The sequence below is a fragment of the Dama dama genome, chromosome X, assembly GCF_033118175.1.
Source record: "Dama dama isolate Ldn47 chromosome X, ASM3311817v1, whole genome shotgun sequence".
NCBI classification, from domain to species: Eukaryota; Metazoa; Chordata; class Mammalia; order Artiodactyla; family Cervidae; genus Dama; species Dama dama.
In genome coordinates this window covers 13,743,588-13,765,810 of record NC_083714.1, presented here as the reverse complement: position 1 = coordinate 13,765,810, position 22,223 = coordinate 13,743,588, and the positions used below count along the sequence as shown (strand labels likewise).

Here is a 22,223-nt window from a genome sequence, read left to right as displayed (position 1 = left end):
AGATAGTCATGACCGGGACATATACTCCTATGAGTGTACAAAGACCCAGGTGATCATGAATAAGGTAAAATCGGGCGGGAGCTGAAGAACAGGATGTGCATGCTGCTTGGGTTTTGATGTCAGCTGATTTTTATTTAACTCCTTCTATATGGCAGCACTGCCAGGCTAACTGACTTCATGGCCCACAAGCAATGAATACCCCCAACTGCTTTGACCTGGGACTGGTGAGCAAGACTAACATTTGTGCTGCACTGGCTATGTGCCAAGCCCCACTGGCATCATAAACCACCTGTCAGGGCTTCCCCTTCCCTGTCCTCAAGTAAATGATTTTGTTCCCCCTAATGGCAGTACCTAACCTGAATGGCAGAAGAGATGACAAGAGCCTGGCTTTGGGGGCAGCCCCTCACAGCCCTTGCTGATGCAAGTTGACTGCTACATGTACCGTCCAAAATAAGAGCCTCCAGGTTCAAGAACATCCACACCCATACACCCCAACAATAACATAGAAATACTTTTTAAGATCCAAGCTACCCTTTCTAACTGCAGGACCACATAGGTTTTACAGGTTATTAACTTTAACTGTTCTTGAATACAAGATGATTTTTGATGACAAAACAGATAAAGGAAAGGTCAATTACATAAGACCTAGTTATGGGTCGACCTGCTCTTAAACTCTGAAGGGAAATAAAAGTTGCACATACAACATGCTGTTTAGATTGCTTCTCTTCTAAAAACCACCATCTCCCCAAACCCTCTTATAAAACAGAACACAAATTTTAATCATTCTAACCCAGAGCAGTAAAATATGATTGTCCCCTATTTAAGTGCCCTGTTACCCTTTCAGTTTTTATTTGATCTTCAGAAATACTTTTAGCACCACAAAGTCCTGAAATTAAATAACTGCCACTTTAGGAAAGCTGGTTAAATTCTGACGTGGGTAAGAAGCTACCTGAAAAGAAACTATTTCTTTATAAACTCCCGAGGAAAACCAGAACCCATGTGTAACTGCCTGAGCATGGTAAAGCCATTTGATGTTAACTGACCCATTCAGGAAGCTCCTGAGAGCACTATGAGATTCTCCCCACTTTTACACTTCCAATGCATTTTGTCCATCATCCAGTTCCTTGACTTTTCCATCCTGCCAGGAAGCGAGAAATGAACCAAAGTGTCATCAAATGTACAAGTTGGGAGGGATCTTAGATATCATCTGGTCTAAGCTTCATTCACAGATGTGGAAAGTGAATCCCAGAGAAGGGAAGCAACCTATCTGACTTTGCAGTGCTGGTCTCCCAATACAGTCTGCCCCACAGCAGAACAGAATTCTGCTACATGGGACTCTTCTCTTCTGACTAATTCTTTAAATAGGCTTAGCGAAAGTTGGCAGACTGTTCTTCATCCATAGGAAAAATATAATTGGTAATCTCTTTGAATGACAAGCTCTACTAGCCTAACAGTTAACACCACCAGCCTTGAAGTCAGCCAAACCTAGCTGTCTGTACCAGTTTGACCATTTTCTAGCTATGTGGCCTTGGGTATGATACTTAAACCTCTCTGAAGGTTATTGTCTTCATCTGTAAAATGGGAATGCCAATCATAGCATTGATTGCACAGGGCGTTCAATACATATTAGTTGTGACTATTATTGGGGCTTCCTAGGTGGTGTTAATGGTAAAGAACCCTTCTGCCAATGCAGGAGATGCAAGAGACATGGGTTCTATCCCTGCATTGGGAAGATACCCTGGAGAAGGAAATGGCAACTCACTCCAGTATTCTTGCCTGGAGAATCCCATGGACAGGAGAGCCTGGTGGGCTATAGTCCATGGGGTCACAAAGAGTCAGACATGACAGAAGCAACTTAGCAGGCATGCACATGACTATTACCACAATCTGGTACAGTGGAAGGCAGAACTGTTAGCTCTCTCAACCCTGTCTGTATGGGGAAGGGGCTTAGGGAAGAGCAACCCACAATCTCTTCCTGGAATTACACCTGACTCTTCAGAGAAAACCCCAGATTGGAACTGAAGTTTGGGCTTGGGAACTGGCAGGGAACAGGGCTAGAAGAAACAGCCTGATGCTGGCACCACTAGGAACCCACCCCCACTGTACTAATTCTCAGGCCTGCACAGAACACCAGGCCACCTTCTTCCTCTAAGGTAAGCCTCACAAACGTTTAACAAAAAAAGGAGTGACTGAGGCAGAAAAGTGATAAACCTACTAAGCTTGGGAAGCCTATTAGAAACAGTAGGAGAAGTGCCCTAATTAGACACAGAGGGGTTAGAGTCAGTGGCTGTTTCAGTAAAGGCAAAATTCCCCATCTTTAGGCCTCTCAGTGATGCTATTTAATCGCTCAGTTGGGTCCAACTCTTTGTGACCCCACAGACTGCAGTCTGCCAGGCTCCTCTGTCCATAGGATTTTCTAGGCAAGAATACTGAAGTGGGTTGCCATTTCCTTCTCCAGGAGATCTTCCCAACTCAGGGGAACAAACCCGGGTCTCCTGCATCAGCAGGCAGATTCTTTACCACTGAGCCACCTGGGAAGCCCCTTAGGGCCTTTTGGACCTGAGCTATAATTCCAGTGGTAACCAGTGCTGGCCCTCCCTAGGCAAGCTTTTAAAAAAGACTAAAATGCAAACACTCTTCCCTCAAGTATAAGATAGTGAGAGCATAAAGCACAAACTGGAATTCTTGTTAAAGTTTTAACACAGGCCATTAGGTTCACTTGTCCTTCAACTGATCAACGGAACAGTGCACTAAGACCTCAGAGGGAGGCAGCCCGGCACTCCAGCCCTGTTTTTGTTTGCCATCCCCAAGTGGGGTGACCTTGGGCAAGTAGCTTCCTGTGCTGGGCTTCTTTCCCCCACTGCAAAGTGAAGGGTTTGAACTAGAGGAACTTCAAAGGCCCTCTGACCTCTAGCATTCCCCTGTTGTAAGTTCTCCACATTAAAAAGTAGTGATTAGACTATAAACGAGCCTTGATAATAAGCTCCTTAGGGAGCAGAAACCGTAGCTGATGTTTCCTGTGTATCTCACGGCCCTGAGTATGATGCACAGCTCAGTCGTTGCAGGGGACATGCTGAGGGACACCGATCCCCTCACAGTGCTTAGTGTATCAGACGCTTTGCTTGTGCCAGGTGGTTTGCAAGCCTCTCTCCCACTAGACTTTCCGAGTATGTCAGGTTTTACCATTCCTGGGTTTTTAAAAGCAGCATTGCACAGGGAAACAAAGCTCCTTGTCACTTCACCTGACAATAATTGAATACCGAAGTGCCAGGCACCCTTATGAGGGGCCCTGCAAGTACAACTATTGTTCTTGAGGAACTCCTGAATTTTACCTCATAGAGCTTATTAGATCTCCCCGACATGCGAGCAAGAAGCTGGCAAACAATGGGATGCGCGTTTTACAAGTGATGCACCCACAGGCTTTGGGAATACACAATACACGAAATAGGTGTATTGAAATAGTGTTAAATACACACAACACACACAAGCTTCAGAGAGCCAGTTTAGGCTCAGAACACATGTAATCCAGTCTTCTCCACTAGTGGTTTCTAATCCTAGTTGCATACTAGAATCACTTGAGGAACCTGAGAAAATGCTCATGTGTAGGCCCCCAGTCCAGACAATTAGATAAGAATGGGGTGGGGAATACAGGTACTGGGATTTTTAAATGCTTCCTTAATGACTGTAGAAGCAGGCACAGGTGAGGACTCCTGGCCTCCACCTTTTCCATCTCCACCTCTAGTCCCAAACTTAGTGACAGGTCCAGCAGATAACTCGGAGGTCTGCAAAGCCATTTCGCTCACTCACCTGACTATTCTCTGAGCCATTAAGATAATTTGCCACTGCCAAAATGTTTTTGGCCACCAAAATTTAAATAAAGAGGGGCTTTCTTAATCCCCAGTCAGAGAAGGCAATTAAGTAGTCCAGCCTCTGCCCCAACCACTGTATGGAAGACTTACTTGGCCTGAGACCTCAGCCTTTTGAGGGAAGCTTCTCTACTCCTCAAACTGATGTTTAATTTGTCCCTTCTCAACTGTGCTACTCTTTGTCTCATCTGGATGTTTCCTTACAGCTAAGAATGTTTGCTCCATCTGCAGCTGGGCCCCCAACCAGTCTCTGCCCCAACCCCATCCTCTCTTGTCCCCCTCATATATACACATGGCCACTTTGCTTTGCTCTTTTAATTCATTCTTAATCAGCCTCTGCCTGTCTCTAGGCCACCTTGCCACTCTTCTACTTAATCCCTTTCAGCTGAACACCCTGGCCATGGGGTTACTGCCTCACTCTAGCAGCCCTGTCTCACTGCACCCCCTGCCTCACCCCCACAAGCCAGAGAGGCAGCACAGGCTCTGTGAGCAGTCTCTCACCCACATGATGTCTTCTCAGCTGCCAGATCCTCTCTCGTGAGTTGGCTTCCTTCATCCAATGATTCTCTTCTACTGAAATTGCTCTCCCAGGCTGCCTTTCTTTTTTTTACAAAAATATTTCTTCTCAATTACTCAAGAAATTTGCACTTACACCAAATTCCAACAAGGCAGAAATGTGTTAAGTACAAAGTGAGGGTGCCCCCCCCTCCCTAATGACTCAGGATTCAACACTACCGAGTACACATTCTTCCAGACTTTCACGAGGTGCATATACATGGGTTCGTATCACACATACTGTTATTTCTTTTTAACAAAATATTGTGACCATCTTTCAAAGGGAATACAGAGATCAGCCTCCCTTTTAAAAGCTGTACAATATCCCACTGGTGGGATGTGCCATTCTGTCACTGGCGGGCTGTTTCCCAATCTTCTCTGATGCCATAACACCCTTGCACACAACTCTTCACACACGAACATTTCTAGGGCAACTATTTAGAAGTGGGTGGGCCGTTGGCCACCAGACCAGCCTGTACTCACCAATTCCAAGTGCCTTCTCTCAAGACCTCCTTGGTCTCAACCTCGTTGCCTATCATGACATAGAGGACCTGCTTCTTGAATTTCCTTCCTGCCTTGGGTGTCCTTCCATGTCTGCTTCACTGAGTTTTTTCTTCTGCCCACAAAAGGAGGCATTTCACAGAATCCTTTTCTTCTTTCTCCTCTGGTTTTGCATGATGGTTACATCTTCTCCCCTGCCATCTTCTCTAAATGAATGCCTCCTAAATCACTTTGCCAGCTCAACTGAATCTCAACTGCCTGCTGTTCACTCCAGCCTCAACAACTCAAACATCTGAGATTCAACAAACCCCCAAACAAACTCCTGACCTTTTCCTCTAAGCCTTGGGTTTCCTCATCCGAAAAACAAAGAGAATGGACTAGACTCAGTTAAATGCTTTTTAAAAAAATTAGGAGTCTAGTATGTACTAGATGTTGTGCAGGGTAAGAAAAAAAAATCAACAGAATATAGATCCTGCATTCAGGGAACACACAAACTAAGAAGTGAGGGAACAACATAAACAATTATGTAATACAAGGCAGAATCAAATGCTAAAATAGACAAGAATGGCTAAATCTGGCATAAAAGATTTAAAGAAACCTTCACAAGGGGGAGTGTTGAGCCTTGAATGATGACTGGCAACTCAACAGGAAGAGAAAAGTATTTCTGACTGAGGTTACAACATGAATAAAGTATAAATTCAGAGTCAGAGAAATGTGGAAGTTCATGGTACATGTGGCTGGATTAGAGTACATATGGAACAATGTACTAGAGGATAAAGCTGGGGAAATGGTTGAAACCAAGATCAGGAAGGTCCCAAATCTTATCACAAGGAGCTCAGGCTTTCTCTAAAGGGTTTATCTCTCTGCCGCTCTCTGGCTGAGTAATAGTTGCTGCCTAAAATACTATGCTAAAGATGATTCTGAACCTACATGGAGACGCATGTTGAGCAAGCATGCTCATGTTTTGATTAGCAAGGCTGGCCCAGGGTACCAGATACACCACAAGGTGCACCTATCCAGCTGTCTGCTCTCCTTGCTGAAGGCAATAGGGAGCTATCAAGGGCCTTTAAGCAAGGGAATGGCAGGACCCAACATGAATTTTCCTTGTATCATTTCTGGCAGCGGTATAGATGATGGACAGAGCAGACAGACCCCGGGAGAAGGGAAAATCAGTCAGCAGGCTGCTGGTAAGAAGCCAGATAGTGGTGATGATGATCAACAACCAGGTAAATTAGGGCAGAGGAATCAAAGAAGAAAAGCAAGAGACAGATGGGAGAAATGAAAGACAGAATCAAAATGACTCAAGAGTCTCTGATGATGGAAGAGAGGAATGGAAATGTGTCAAGGTTTCAAAGAACTTAACCCGGGTCACTGATGGACTGCAGTGCCATTAACTAAGATAGGGCCCCTAAGGGAAAGGTATCATAATCCTTGCTTTTCATTCCAAATCCTCCAACCACTTTACTTAGCTTTTAAGCACCCTTAAGTACACTAGGAGTGAAAAAGCAGAACATGCACTGCTTGATGGACCCAGCATTTATATAACCCTACACATAAACCTACTATCCTTCCTTTTGCCAGCTTGTCAAAAAAATATCATGTTGAATTGGTTCGCAGTGCCTTTCAGGTCTATTATATCCTGCTTCTCTATATGTTCATTCTATTATTTTTTGAGTGTTTGATGTGGAAACCAACTAAAAATCTTAGTTTATCTACTTAAAGAATACTTGTAATAGATAGTGGAACTACATGTAATCTTGTTCTGTATTTTCCAAGTCTCTTGTAAGTCTCCAAGTCTCATACTTTCATAATTTAAAAAAATTTAAATAAAAAAATAAATATCCATCAATATCTAATTCTAGGATTATATAAAACCATTGAAAAGACTTGTCTTTGAATGCTTATGATCTCAAAAAGATTATTTTCCCCATTTAGATAGTGCTTTCCAGCTACAAGACACATTTGCAAATCTTCTTCTACTTGACTCTCACGTTCACCCTGTGAGGTACGAAAGAGCATCCCTATCTCACAGATAACATATTCTGCGCTTGCTATGCACCAGACATTGATCTAAATACTTTACATAGAGATATGCACTGAATTATTGTAAGAAAACCACAGATGGTATTATCCCTATTTTACAAAGACAAAAACATACACAGAGATGTCAATTAACTTACCCAAAGCAACGCAGCTAGAAAGCAGCAGAGCTGGGATTTGAACCTGGCCAGTCTGACTTCAGAGCCTAGACTCTTAACTACCACACTTTATGTAAGAAGATAAGCCCCAGAGAGGCAATCTGACTAGCCAAAACTACTAGGTTCTGCCAACCAGTTAGGGATGAAACCTACAGCCGAGGCCCAGGTCTGGCTAACACTTAATCCTATGCTCTTTCTATTACTCTGCATTGTTTACCAAGATGAAATGACTTCTTCCCTGGGCTGGCAAATTATTTTGACCTTTTTCCTCTTTGACCTTCGTCACTTCTGCCAGAATGAGGTTCTGAAATCACTCGCCTGCTGTGGAGCCTCACACAACTGTTCACTAGGATGGGATGCAGGTCTCTACTTAGAGGAGAGAAATGATGACCTCAGTTACAGCCCCAAGTGAATGGGTCCCATTGCTAAACCATCAATATCTCGCAGCAGATGACACTGACTTGCCATACAGGCTCACTGAGCATATACCACTCCCTGGACTACCTGCCCAGGGCAAGCAGCAAGCAGTGCTGGCCCTGCAGCCTGCTTCCTCTGTGGAAGAGAGGAAGCAAGGGCAGAAAAACACGTTGGAAAAGTAGTTGCTATAGCAGTCAGGTAGAAAAGTGGCCTGCAGCTTTGAGAGCCTTGCTTTCAAGGCTGTCATAGACAATGATGCTCAAACAAAGAAATAAATAAAACACAAGATTTCTGTTTCTCTACTCCTGGGCAAGAACAAAAGTCCAGCTTCTTTTATGCTGGAATGGTAAGGGGTGGAAGGAGGCCATGAATGGTACTAGAGAGTGACCGTGAACCAGGAGATCCACCTCTGCTTCCATTGAGCTCTGTGACTTTGAGCAAGTAAGTTACTTCACCTCTCTGGGTCTCGGTTTACTCATGTAGAAAAACAAGTGAGGAGATGATCTCTGAGGTTCTTTTTTTTTTTTTTCAGCTCTGATTTGGCGTCACTCAGCCATTTCCATCCAGCAAAGTGTTGCTAGAATCTTTTCTTCAGTATCTGTAAGTCAACCAAAGAAGAAATGGGCTAAAACAGAGGGAAAGAAGAATGCATGCTTGCATGCTTAGTCGCTCAGTCGTGTCTGACTCTTCCGTGATCCCTTTTAACTGTAGCCCACCAGGCTTCCCTGTCCATGGGATTTTTCAGGCAAGAATACTGGAGTGGGTTGCTATTTCCTTCTCCAAAAGAAGAATTAGATAAAACAAAAATGGCCCTTTGCGGAAGGCTGAAAATTAGGTAATATATAGGCAGGAGACTTAAGCACAGTACCTGAACCATGATACATGCTCAAACTGTTAGTTTATTATCACTTATATCAAAAGTATTATCAAAAAGTATTATATCAAAAAGTTTTATCAAAGTATAGTTTATATCACAAGTATTATCACTACAACTCCTAACTTTTAGAGTGTACAGAGATAACCAAATATTATGATGAGCTCTTTCTCCTAAATTTAACCCCCTTTTGCCCACATAACCCTATTTCAGGTTTATGGTATTTAAGAGGTCTGGGGCAGGGGGACCCTAAATGGGCAGTGGCACCAACTGTCCTTAGTGTCTATGGACATTTATGACTGGAGAGTGAGAAGCCAACCCCAAGGGAAACTAAAGAAAAAATAAAAGAGAAATGGGAGGAGCCAGGATTAATCTTCAGTTCACTGCAAACTGGCTGTGGAAAGGGGATTTAAAAAAAAAAAAAAACAGGTGCAGACCACAGTGTACTCTGCAAATTGTTTTTCAGTTCAGACCCGAAGCCGGGAGTAAGAAACTTGGGAAGATGATCCCAGCCTGGATTCCATGTGTGTCCATCTGAGTAAACACAGCCCTGGCTGTGAGGTATGGCCAAACACCGCTCAGCCAGACAGAAGACTTGTGACCTCACAAGTTGAATGCAGCCTTGGCCCAAAGTCCACCCCTGACCTTCCAGGCCCAAGATGGCACCCCAGCCTATCCCCACCCCCACCAAGAGCCTCACCCAGGGAGGACAGGCACAGGGCTGGGGTCACTCAGTTCTCTTTGCTCACCAGCCAGAAACCCCACCAGTAAAGAAGGGAAACCTGACTTCAGCTTGGTGCCAGCTTGCAGGGCTATTCTGTGGACCAGCGGAACTACAAACTCCAGGGCGATGCTGCACAGGGAAGAGAAACCCAAAGGTAAAACCAGCCCCTTTCCTCAGGGCCCTTGAGCGTCCTCCTGTGGCTAGGGACCAGGGAAATAGGGAGAAAGGCCTGCAGGAAGCAGCAGCCAGCAGTCAGTGGTAGCTCAATGGGCCAAGTGTAAAAGCGCTGAAGATAATAAGGCACTTACGCACCTGACCCTGAGCAACATTCCTGCAGGGCAGGAAATAAAGTGCGGCAACAGGCATGCACACTCTCTCAAGTGCCTGGGACTTAAAAAAGGAAACTCCTGACAAATGCAAAATGACAAGGAACAAAAGTGTGGATAAGAAGGGGACCCTTGGGTACAGTCTCCCTTAATTTCTCAGGGTTGTCCTTAGTTTTACGAATGCCCTCCAAGCCAGTTCCTCCCAGGGAACCAGGATTATTACAGAAAAGCTGACCTTACCCCAAGGAACTGCCTATTTACTCACAACGCTTGCAAATAAGCCTGAAGGCCTATCAGTGGCCTTGCTGGGGTGGGGCATCCCAACCCCAAGGCTGTGAAACCACAAGACCCAGGTCTTGGCCCCAGAGGGTTGCACAATTAAAGGGTACTTCTCTTTAGTGAGGGACTGGCTGCTGAGGTTCTAGTTCTGAGAGTAGCTAGTCTTAAAAATGAGAGGGCTTCCATACCTGGGAGATACTCAAAGAATTGTCTTGTTCGTTTGTTTGGTTTTTCACCCATTTGCTGACATGTCAGGCAAGGCACTGGTCTATGTATAACCTGCCTTTCTCTTCTGATAACTTCTTAACTCTGGGAACAGGCAGCAATTGAGAGAACTGCACTATCCTCAGTCAAAAGAAATTAATGAAAAAGTAAAAACTCAATCCATGCACCTGTTTCTGCCCATCCCCAAACCAATCCTTTCCTGCTTCTGTCATGTTCTTGTTGGTTTCCTAGGCTACCGATCTCAAGATAGCTGGCACCAGAGAGCCAGTCCATTGATGAAGAGCAGCAATAATTAAGCCCAGAGGTCCCTGGACAGCCAAGCATCCCACCAATGACAGCCACCCTCCAAATGCTTCAGAAAACACTGGGTGATTTACAGTAACTTCTAAATTTCCCACAAAGCTATCCTTAGGCCTTGAACAATCAAGCAACCCCGCCCTGCAGAGATTATGTGGGTGCCAACTTCATGGAATCAGTATTTTTGCCTACCACATGAAATGAAGATGCCAGCGAAGTTTCTCTTGGGTGAGATTCTTAGAGCTGCCTTCCTGTATCTAATTTCTGTCATCTTATCCCAGCATCAGGCATCCAAGCTCACAGCAGCAGGCATAAGGATAACGAAGCTCATTATCATCATCACACATCACATCACATCACAACAAAAAAAAGTATTGACTGTTTACTATCTTAAGTGTTTTATTACTCTTGTCTCATTGTTTCTCATTACTGTCTTACAACAGCCCTGCAGGGTAGGTTTAATTATTCCAATTTACAAATGTGGTCACTAGGGGGTCAAAGAGGTTACACAACTTGCCCAGGGCTACACAGCTAGTGGTAAGATCTGAACCCAGGCTTTTACCAACCTAGAGTTAGCTTTTGTGTGTGTGTGAGCGCGTGCACTCCGTTGTGTCCAATTCTTTGTGACTGTAAGCTGCCAGCCCCCTCTGTCCATGGGATTTTCCCTGGCAAGAATACTGGAGTGAATTGACATTTCCTCCCCACCTGGGAAGCTTCCCAGCTGACACTAAAGAACGCTTCTGCCAATGCAGGTGACACAAGAGACATGGGTTCCATCCCTGGGTCAGGAAGATCCCCTGGGGTAGAAAATGGCAACCCACTCCAGTATTTCTGCCTGGGAAATCCCACCGGCGGGTTACAGTCCATAGGGTCGCAAAGAGTCAGACATGACTGATTGTGCACACGTGCACACAGTCAGCTTTTACCCAGTATGACTTGAACCACTACATAGTAATTCTATATACTACTGTGTGTGCTAAGTCGCTTCAGGCTTAGTCACCAGGCTCCTCTGTCCATGGGATTCTCCAGGCAAGCATACTGGAGTGGGCTGCCATGCCCTTCTCCTCCAGGGGATCTTCCTGTCATAGGGATCAAACCTGCATTTCTTATGTCTCCTGCATTGGCAGACGGGTTCTTTACCACTAGCACCACCTGGGAAGCCCCCTATTACTACAGTTGTCCCTTGCTATCCATGGGGATTGGTTCCAGGACCCCCCAGGGATACCAAAATCCACGGAAGCTCAAGTCCCTTATATAAAATGGTGTTGTATTTGCATGTAACCTTGCACATACTCCCATATATTTCAAATAGTCTCTAGATTATGTACAACACTTAACACAATATAACCAGTTTCCAGTGCGCAGTAAATTCAAGTTTTGTGTTTTCAAACTTTCTGAAATTTTTTTCCCTAATATTTTCAATCTGTAGTTGGTTAAATCTGCAAACTGGAACACACATTTATGGAGGGCTGACTGTACTATGAAAAGCTGCTAACATTTATTGAGTGCTGACAATGAACCAGAATTTCTGCCAAATGCTTGATTTAAGTTATTCCATTTAAATCTCGCAATAGCCCTATTAGGTAGGTACTGTGATTATCTCTATTTTACAGATGAGTGAAGTTGATAGCAGTTAAGTAACACGCCTAAGGTCACACACGATTCATTGTTGTTTGGATGCTCAGTCATGTCCAACTCATTTGCTTCCCCATGGACTATAGCCTACCAGGGTCCTCTGTCCATGGAATTCTCCAGGCAAGAATACTGGAGTGAGTTGCCATTTCCTTCTCCAGGGGATCTTCCCAACAACCCAGGGATTGAACACGTGTCTCCTGCATTGGCAGGCAAATTCTTTACCACTACCCACCCAAGGTCACATGATGATGGAGCTCAAATACAAACCCAGGAAATATGGTCCAAAAGCTCAGTCCATTCAGCTGAACCTGCATTAGGAAAAGGAGGCATTTCTAATGCCCAGCTTAACCTAGCCAGGTTCATTGCTGTGTCCCAGTCCAAACCTACTGAGTGCCAGTGAGAATTTCCCAAGTAAATGCCAAGGAGGAAACCTGTCTAGCCCTTCTGTGTACATGCCAGTAGCTCAGATCTGATGCATCTAGGAAAAGACCAAAGCCCATTCTAGAAGTCTTTTCTAGCCAGTTTCCCTCATGTCCAGCAGCCTCTCCGAATACTCTACCCAGAACATCTAATAAGTGTTTACCCAGGCCTCCCAGAGCCGTACTTAAGGGCCTTGATGTGCAATCTGGCTCTGCGCCTTATTTAATCAGCACCTGAATGAAATGTCTCTTTGCTAGCAACAGCCTGAGCACAAAGTCTTTCTGCAAATACTGCTGGTCGACTGGCAAAGGTGATTCAATTCACAGGCAAAATACACCCTGAGTTTATACCACTACTGATGTGTGTTGGAGACAGGGAGACTGGAGGAACTGAGATGGAATTAGAATGGGCTCATGTTTCCTTTGGGCTTCCCAGGTGGTGCAGTAGTAAAGAACCTGCCTGCCGATGCAGGAGATGCAAGAGACATGGGTTCAATCCCCAGGTCAGGAAGACCCTCTGGAGGAGGAAATGGCAAACCATTCCAGTATTATTGCCTAGGAGAATCCCAAGGACAGAGGAGCTTAGCAGGCTACAGTCCATGGGGTCACAAAGCGTGGGACAGGACTGAGCAACTGTCATGCACGTTTCCTTTCTCCTCAAATAATCTCGCCTCTCACTCTCCTACCAACCTAAACACCTGCCCACAGGACATGGCTTGAACTGGGTCTGCCCAACAGTCCAATCCTCTTCCTAGAGAAGACAGTCTCCTGCCACCTATTTCGTTTCCTCAGAGCCACCAGGCCCACAACCAGACTCATCCTACCCTGCCTGCCTCTCTCTGACATTTGCTCCAGCAGCTACTGTTAAGGGTACGCAGCCAACAGAAAGATCCCCCCAAACCTCCCCTTCAGGATCTCAGGCTCACAACAGGTCAGTGTCCCTTGACACACCACACACTGACAGACGTGCAAGCCATGCCCTGTTTAGCTGGCAGCTCTTTCTCTGGGGAAGGGCTGAATAAACAGAGGACCGTGCCCAGAAAAGGAGGAGCCCTCCCCAGGCCTTCAGATTTAATTGCTGTATTCAAGAGCACCTTGGAGGGAGACTTACCCTGGGCGTTCAGCAAGTAGGATAGCAAGACACTGATAACCCCAGTTCTCAGGGTGGGGGAGGATGGGAGGTGTGGAGCAGGAGGGAGGCCAACAACTGAGCAAGGAGCATGGGAAAGGCCACATGCTCAAATACTGAGACACACCCCACCAATTAAAGATCAAGTAAGGCTAACAAGGCCCTTTTAAAAAGTCCTGCCCTCCCCTACCCCAGTTGCATCTGAGCCATTCACACTGCAGTATGAACCTCCTACATGGAACTGATTTCTTCCTGATTTCCCTGGAGATAGAACCTCCTCCAGGGAAACAGGCGTTTAGATGGAGTTGATCTGGAGCTTTGAGTACTCTGGAAAGAGGCAAACTAGGATGGGGTGAGTTGGAGGGTTGCGGGGGGGAAGACTTGGAAGCAGGGGAAAAGAAATAGAAAAGAGAAAGGTAGAAGAAGAGCATCGAAACACTGCATAAGTTCCACCTTCCTGGGGGCAGCAGCCATCCCATGAGCCACTAAAAATCATCTGGTGGGGGGTGGAATGCCTGCTACCTCATTTCCTGCATTTAATGTCTGCTCACTCGCCTCTGTGGTTCCCTGTGTCTGTCCTTGACCATGTGGGCCCTCCTTGGGACAGCAGAGAGAACACAATGCTCTATCTCACAAGCCCCCTATCAAGGACTTCTGAGTAACTGCAGTTGTCTTATCAACAGGCCAGAAATGACAGAGCATTCCAAGTTTTATGTGGTTTGCCAAAGGGGAAATACAAAAACAATACCTGCCCCTGATAATAACATGCAAATGACTCCAGGTAAGAGTTGTAAAGCTTTCCTGTGAAAGAGGAAGCAACTCTGGGCCTTTACATGTATCGTTTCCTATGCCAAGAAACCCTTTCCTTCTGAAATACCTAGCCACCTCCTAGTCATTCATTCACACGTTTATTGAGCACCTACTATGAGGTGGGTCCTATGAGAGGCGCTATGATAGAAAATAAGACAAACAAGGGCACCTGCTCTCAAAGAGCTAACATGTCTCCTTAGTGAGTCAAATGTCACCTCCTCCGGTATGCTTTCCTTAATTGCATCAGGAAAAAATAAAAGACCCTCTGGTCCTCTATGCTTTGTTCAAACCTGTTACCATACATGTCATGTTGTAATTTAGCTGATCTTTTTTTCTTGCCTGAATCATCTCAACTGTGGGCAACATGAAGGCAAAGAATGTTTCCTATTTACCTTTGAATCTCCAGTGCCTGGCACAATGACACACAACAGGCACTGGACAAATGTCTGCTGAATGAATGCAAGAACGAATGCATACCCATGAGCAGTGAAAACAAAGTCCTGCAAATAGAGAACCAGCATGCAATAATTCTGTGTCAGTATTTCATCTTGTTAGTTCTCAAAGATCTCCAACACTGCAAGAATGGCAAAGGAGTGTAGGAGGACTGGAAGGTGATTAAAAAGAGGTTTGGTTGAAATCCTCCACTGATAAAAGCCACAGGCACCCAACAAGCCACTGGAACGCCAAAGTTACCTTAAAGCCCACCTCACAATAACTCAGGGTCTTTAACCTCTAATTTCAACCACCTTATTTAACACCCACATAAACACCGAGGTACTACTAGAAGACCAAATGCCCACCCACAGGCCACCAGAATCACACCAGTCAGGAAGAGCATCTGAAGCAACATCCCACCTCATACTTTGCTGCCATTAAGTCGCTTCAGTCGTGTCCGACTCTGTGCGACCCCACAGACAGCAACCCACCAGGCTCCCCTGTCCCTGGGATTCTCCAGGCAAGAACACTGGAATGGGTTGCCATTTCCTTCTCCAATGCATGAAAGTGAAAAGTGAAAGTGAAGTCACTCAGTCGTGTCCGACTCTTCGCGACCCCATGGACTGCAGCCCACCAGGCTCCTCTGCCCACGGGATCTCCCAGGCGAGAGTACTGGAGTGGGGTGCCATTGCCTTCTCCAACCTCATACTTTAGCCACTAGATAATGTCTCTCAATGTGGGATCCAATGCTCACCGGCATCAGAATCACTGAGGAGCTTGTAATAAATGCAGGTTCCCATCCTCACCCTATAGGACCTAGACTGACTTAGACTCTGAGTGGAGACCCAGGCATCTGCATGAGAACAAGGTTCCAAGGGAATCTTTCACAAAGAAAATTTGAAAAGCACTGCACTCCACTTCAGGTCCACTCAGTTACTGGCAGAAGAGGCTCTCAATTTAACAAAAGATATGAAAGATCATGGATGTGTTAGTGAACTCAGTGGGGGGTGGGGAATCCTTTCATGATGTATGTGTAATAAAATCATGTTGTGCACTTTAAATATATTACAATTTTCTTTGTCAATTATACCTCACAAAGCTGAACACAAACAAAGTTAACAAAAAAAAAAATATGAAGGACCAGAAGTTGAGAAATCCGGCTCTTCTTGCGGAGGATATTTCAATGAAGCATGATGACAGTGAACAACCTATTGAAAACTATAAAAGGGGAGAGATAGAAAGTGAGTTACCAGCTTAATAACAGTTTTTTAAAAGTCTGATATTAAAGGAGGAAAAGAAGAAAGTAGACATTTCCAGATGTCAAACTAAAGGATTTAAGACCAAGATCCAACAGTGCAATTTCCTCATTGCAATGAAAGTGAGCAGAAACTTGGGGCAGAGAATGGGCTGCAGTTCCTAATAACCAGCTCTTTGTGATGGAAATTCAACAAAAAGATGTGTGAGCTAGAGGTGAAACCATCTCTCTTTCTGACTATTTCAAAAAAACCAGACAGGAGTTTCTCTTAATAGGCACAGGAGACACAGGAACTGTGCCCATGAGACCTCAAGGGAACACAGACAGAACCACTGGAGGGAAAAAGAAAAAAGTCAGTTCTGTCAGTCAGTCAGCCAGCATTATCCAGGCACACATTAAGCAATTAATGTGCACATACAGTATTGTATTAAGCTCTGCAGGGTGTTACAGAGGGAAAAAAAATACTACTCCTTTCCTTAAAGAAAAGTATACACGCTAATGGTAGAGAATGAACAAACATGTAAAATCAAACAACCCAGCTGAACACTTACCAAACTACCTACTTGCTTACAAAGCCATGGGCTTCCCTGGTGGCTCAGATGGTAAAGAATCTGCCTACAATGCAGGAGACCCGGATTCAATCCCTGGGTCAGGAAGATACCCTGGAGAAGAGAATGGCAACCCACTCCAGTATTCTTGCCTGGAGAATCTCATGGACCAAGGAGCCTGATGGGCTACAGACCATGGAGTCACAAAGAGCAGGACATGACTGAGTGACTAACACTTGCAATTTTTTCATGCAAAGCCAAATGTTACAGAGGCTAACAGTCTGAGGAATATTCAAAGAGTTGGGAAAGGAGGACAAGAGTATTGGTGGAATGAGTGGAATAACTATGGAGTCAAGGTCAACTGGAAAGTTTCCCAGAGGAGAGTCTTCAGGACCATCTACAGAGGGGAGGAATTCACGACAGATCCCATGAAGACAGTGATGAAGGAGGTACTTCTATGGCAAAGGGACAAAAATCCAGGGGGCCTGTGGATCACCCCGTGAGTAGGAGCCTGCTGCATTCTATTACTTAACAGCAAGCTCCAGGCTGCATTGTATTAACAGGTGCACAATGAGAAAAGGCTGAGAAAGAAATCTTTCCTCTCTGCTGGGTGTGGGCTGGACCTCTGGTCACAGTATCCAGTTTTATAGACTATGTATGAGAAGGGTATGCAGGCACGGGCAAGGATCCAGAGAAAAGCAACAGAACTAATTAGAGGAATGGATTCTAAGAGCTATCAAGAAAGGTGAAAAGAAGTTGAGGTTTGTCAGTTTCTGAGTCAGAGGAAAAAAATCTATTGGTCATCTGCCAGCTCTGATCAGCTGTACCTGGCATCTGTTTAAGTGACCACAGAGCTATTCAGAGGATTAAAATGCTTTGTTTCCATGTGGCCCATTTCATGAAGAAGATCGAGATAGGAAAAGGCTAAATAACTTGCTCAGGTTCCCTACCAGGCGACAAGCAAAACTGGTAATCATCATTTTAAATCCCAGGGCTGTCTGTGGGTTGTTTAATCCACCAATCCACACCACTTCCCTTATAATGGAAGGGACCCTGCCAAAGACTGTAACAATGAAAGATGGAAAAATTCTCTGCAAATTTCCTTGGGGGAGAATATAAAACAAACTAAAAAGGAATGTCATGCCTCACTGCTGAGGCCCATATAAACATCACCCCCTTGTGTCCCCCTGGACTGATGACACAGGACACAATCCATCTGATAAGCCAGCAGATGGCTGGATCCCTCATTGCACCCATTACCCACCAACATCAATTGCAACCAGGGCAGTTATCAGTGCTCCAGACAACAGATGGGGATGAAGAGGTGTGGTTGGTGTGAAGTCAAGGAGGCAGGGGACAAAAAGGCCTAGTTCTCAAATCTATCAGGTTTTCTCTAAAACAAATCCATGACAGAGCAAATAGAACATACCGATGTACATTCAGTGAGTTCCAAAAGGTGTCACAAAGTAATTAGCCTCCAACTTATAAAAATAATTGGGAAAAAAAAAAAAAACAAACAAAAGGTGTCACAAAAAGCTCAGGGCCATTCTGAATATGTGCCATTATGTGCTTTCAGCAAAGGGTGAAGTAGGAAAATAAACAGTGAGACAAAAGCAGGTTAGCCATATTTAGTGAACATCAGCCTTCTAATGTATCGTAAAGACAGAAAAATAAAATAGCAATGCTAACTCTAAAAATAAGGATGGGCTCATTTGGTATTAAAGGATAAAAACCAGAGGCTTGGTGCTCAGGGGTCAATAGCATCAATTATTATTTGGCAAATGTCCAGCTGAGATCTAGAGTGCCTTATACACAGAGACACGGAGGATTAAACGGCATATGCTATGTCCGACTAAGTTCAGGGCCCAATTGGGAGATACTGACATAGACATATACACAACCAACCGGAAGTGGACAATTAGACAAGACATCCAAAATTCGATCTTTGCCTTAAGTTCCTAAGACAGAGACAATCTAACTAGATGCAAAGGATAAAAGGCCATGAGTTTTTACGGACACAATCAGTCAAACTGTCTGGCATTTTAACCCTTCCACTAAGAAACTGTAGATTTTAGGACTTAAATAGCTATGAGAATCTCTTCCTGCTAAAGCCCCAATTCCCACTGTTGGCAGCTGGGTTCTAAAGCCACCCCTGCCAGTACCTTGCTGGCAGTGTGATTTCCGTTTTGTTTTGTTTTATAAACAGCATAAACAGTCAGTAAATTCATTCCGTGTCACCCATACCTACGAAAATATTATTCACAGGGGACTAGCTAGCCACGCTTGAAGAAATACTTTTTGGTGTAATGGGTAAACACCACTGATATTCAGCAAGGGGTTTAACAATGGTGCATTAATCCTGGTGCTTGCTGATTCCAAGAACCCTCAAGCATCCCCGGCTTAAGTTAGATGTGAGAAGGTGCTGCTTTAATCCTACAAACCTCTACCAGTCCCAGGTTCCAGGGCCCTTGAGATAACAGACGAGGCCAAAAAGAAACCTGACAGCAGGAATATTATTGAAGAACAGAACTCAGACACAAGAAGTACCCTGCCCTGTGCTTCTAAAGCTGGCGGTCACTCAAAGGCAGCATGGCTATGAGGAGGGTCTGTGTATCAAAGGCCTTGGGAGTAAATATTTTACAGACTGAAAAATGGGAGGTAAGGAGACTAGTCATTCTCCCTCCAGTGCTTCCATTTCCTGGCCGAAAGTAAAACTGCCCTTGTTACAAACTTATACTGCCTCTGCAGAACAAAGCCTTCTATAAAGCCATAATTGAGTCATCCTGTTGAGAGACACACATCAGAAATGTCTCTGCTAAGCTCCTGCTTTCAATTCAGCTAATGTCTCCCTTTCCTTTTCAGGACCCCTGAACTTCACAGAATTTACTGCCATGATATAGCCTAACTCAGCTAATTCACTTGCCAAAGTATTTCTTTGTGCTCAACACCTCCCCTTTGGAACACACACAGTCACAGGATACATTTTAACATCTCTATGTCCAGGCTCAAGCTTATCCAGCATAACCCTAAAGAAGATAGTGCGTGTGAAAGGGTCTTATAAAAGTTAAGGGAATACATGTAAATCCATGGCTGATTCATGTCAATGTATGACAAAAACCACTACAATATTGTAAAGTTATTAGCCTCCAACTAATAAAAATAAATGAAAAAAAATACATAAAAAAAAGTTAAGAGCTAGACAGATGTAAAGTATTATTAATACTAACCCCATGGACTGTAGCCCCCCAGGCTCCTCTGTCCATGGGATCCTTCCCACAAGAATACTGGAGTTGGTTGCCATGCCCTCCTCCAAGGGATCTTCCTGACCCAGGAATCAAACCTGTTATCTCCTGCATTGCAGGCAGATTCTTTACCGTCTGAGCCACCAGGGAAGCCCAAATACTAACCATACTTACTATCATTAGTCATTACTGTAGCCAAGTTAGAGAACTGTTTCCAACCATCTGTTGTAATATTTCTTTTAAAGATTCACATCAGCTTTTAAAAATTCGTAGGTCCCTGCTTCCAATAAGACCATAGGTAAGGTATGGAATGTTGGATTCATCAAAGGCTAAGTCCCCCAGTAGGCCAGAAGTTTCTATTTAAATGACACAAAGCAGTAACTTGGGAGTAAAGGGCAAAGCAGTACAATCCTGCTTGGTCTCAAGGATTCCTCAGCCTGACTGTTCTTTGCCCCCACCACCTAGCTTAAGAGTTTCAGCTAAGCACAGGACAACAGCAAAAGCACAGTGACAGGAATCAGTCCACAGTTCCCCAAACATCCATCTCTCTGCAGCACTCAGCCCCTGAGGGCCAACATCATCTATATGGATCCCTAAGGGTGGCCTTCTCAAGTTTACTTTACGGGGAAGACACAGGGAGCGAAAAGAGGAGGGTGAGAAGATGAACCATGACCACCTGAAATCAGCGAGGAGACCAAAAGCCATTTCTTGAAGAGCTCTGTGTGGCACCCCCGGGCACTGCTTATGGAGGAAAGCAGCACAGCACCTAGACTGTCAAGACCTAGAAATTCAACTCTGCCTCGTTTTGCAGCCAGCCAAACTGAGAGCCAGGACAAGTACTTTCCCCAAAGTCACACAACTATTAATGCCAGATCGAAGCCTCCAGAGTCTTCTAAAAGCCTCTAAAAACCTTTCCACTGAAAACTATGGTGCTGCCAGGTTTGACGTCATCACCCCAGCAGCAGCCCCAATCAGGCTGAATTTAGTTCTTTGTTGACCTTCTAGATATGTGGTTGTCAGAGGCCTCAAGACCCCTTTGTCGAAGAGGCACCCTCTGACCCTCACCACCTGCCATCCAAAAAAAGCACTCCTGTCCCAAGAGCCTCACATAGCAGTGGCTGAGATGCGTTGTTTCCTTTCATTAACAAAAAGCCCATTCATTAAAAAAAAAAAAAGAAAGAAAGAAAGCAGACAGGCTCAAATTTACACAGAAGGTCTAACTGGGGGAGCCCTTGGGTTTCCTGTGAATGGCATCACTTCCCAAGAAGGCCTCTAAAAAAATGCTACCCACTCCAAGCCTACTGGATGCTTAAAGCCATCCCATCACTAAGAGCTGCTTTATTCCAAATCTGTCTACACCTCCTTACCACATCTGCAAGACTGAAAGGGGTTTCTGGTCATTCACCACAGTTTCCAGATTGGGAAACTGAGGCCAAGAACCTGCCATCCAAGGAGTTCCTGCAACACAGAGCTAGCAAGCGTCCACAGCATAAGTAGGCAGCACCACGCTAATCAGCATCGGCCTCCCAGAGACTGCTGCTCCGCATTCCGCAACCCCAAAGAGGGTGGGTTAGCTTTCCAACCCAGAAAGCTAATTCATCTTTTGGTTGCAAGCGGGCAACCTCCCATCCCCGAGTCCCCTGCCAGGCCTGTGAAACCAAGACAATTATCTCAACCTCCTGCCCCACACAAGGTTGTCACAAGTCTCCTGAGAACAACCTTCTACAAATATAAAAGCAATAAAGATGCTAATGACAGGTTTCACAACCGTCCCTGAATAAAACACACCAGGTTTTCCACAGCCTGAAATCTAAAAGAGACAGCCCCCCACCCCACCCCCTCCTCCTCTTCCTACCCTTCCATGATATTATAGTTTTAGATCATCTCTCTACACAGGCTGAGTACAAAAAGACAGTCTTGCTCTTGGTTGGTCCTCACCCAGATTATTTTTATGTATCTGGCAACTTTCCTTTTCAATCTCATTTGTTTTTCTTAGCACCACTAATGGGAGATAAAGAAATCAGCTCTCTGGGCACTCCTGGACCTCAGGAGAGAGAATGAGAGTGATAAGATGGAGAGGTTTGCAGGAAATAAATACCCTCTCACCACGGACAGAGAAGAGTTCACGAGTCTGCCTGGGGTCTGCTTCAGAGTGCAGTGAGTCGGAGTTTGGTGCTGCTCTGACACCTCAGAACTCGAAAGGCAGACCTCACCCTAAGACCCTAAACTCCCAAAAGAAAGTTATTAAGAGAAACCTACAAAAGTATTTCCCCCAAGTATGACAGTAGAGACCGGAACCTTCTGTGACCAGCTCCAGGAAAGAAAGCCACCAGGCCTCTGGGAAATTAACTGTGGCAGAGGGAATGGGGGGGAGGGGGTGGGTTGGCCCATGGCCCCTCTCTGGTGATCCAGAAAGGGAACCTGGCTGGGGTCAGACTTCCTGCTGGCAAAAGGCCAGGGTAGGCCTGGGAGGGGAGGGGCCGCTAGC

At 45.0% G+C, this 22,223-nt stretch overlaps 1 protein-coding gene across 14 annotated transcripts in view; it reads right to left on the bottom strand.

Moving 5' to 3' along the window:
• Positions 1 to 22,223, bottom strand: part of TMEM164 (transmembrane protein 164) — a 171,361-nt gene that overhangs the window by 147,448 nt on the left and 1,690 nt on the right. The window lies entirely within an intron of this gene.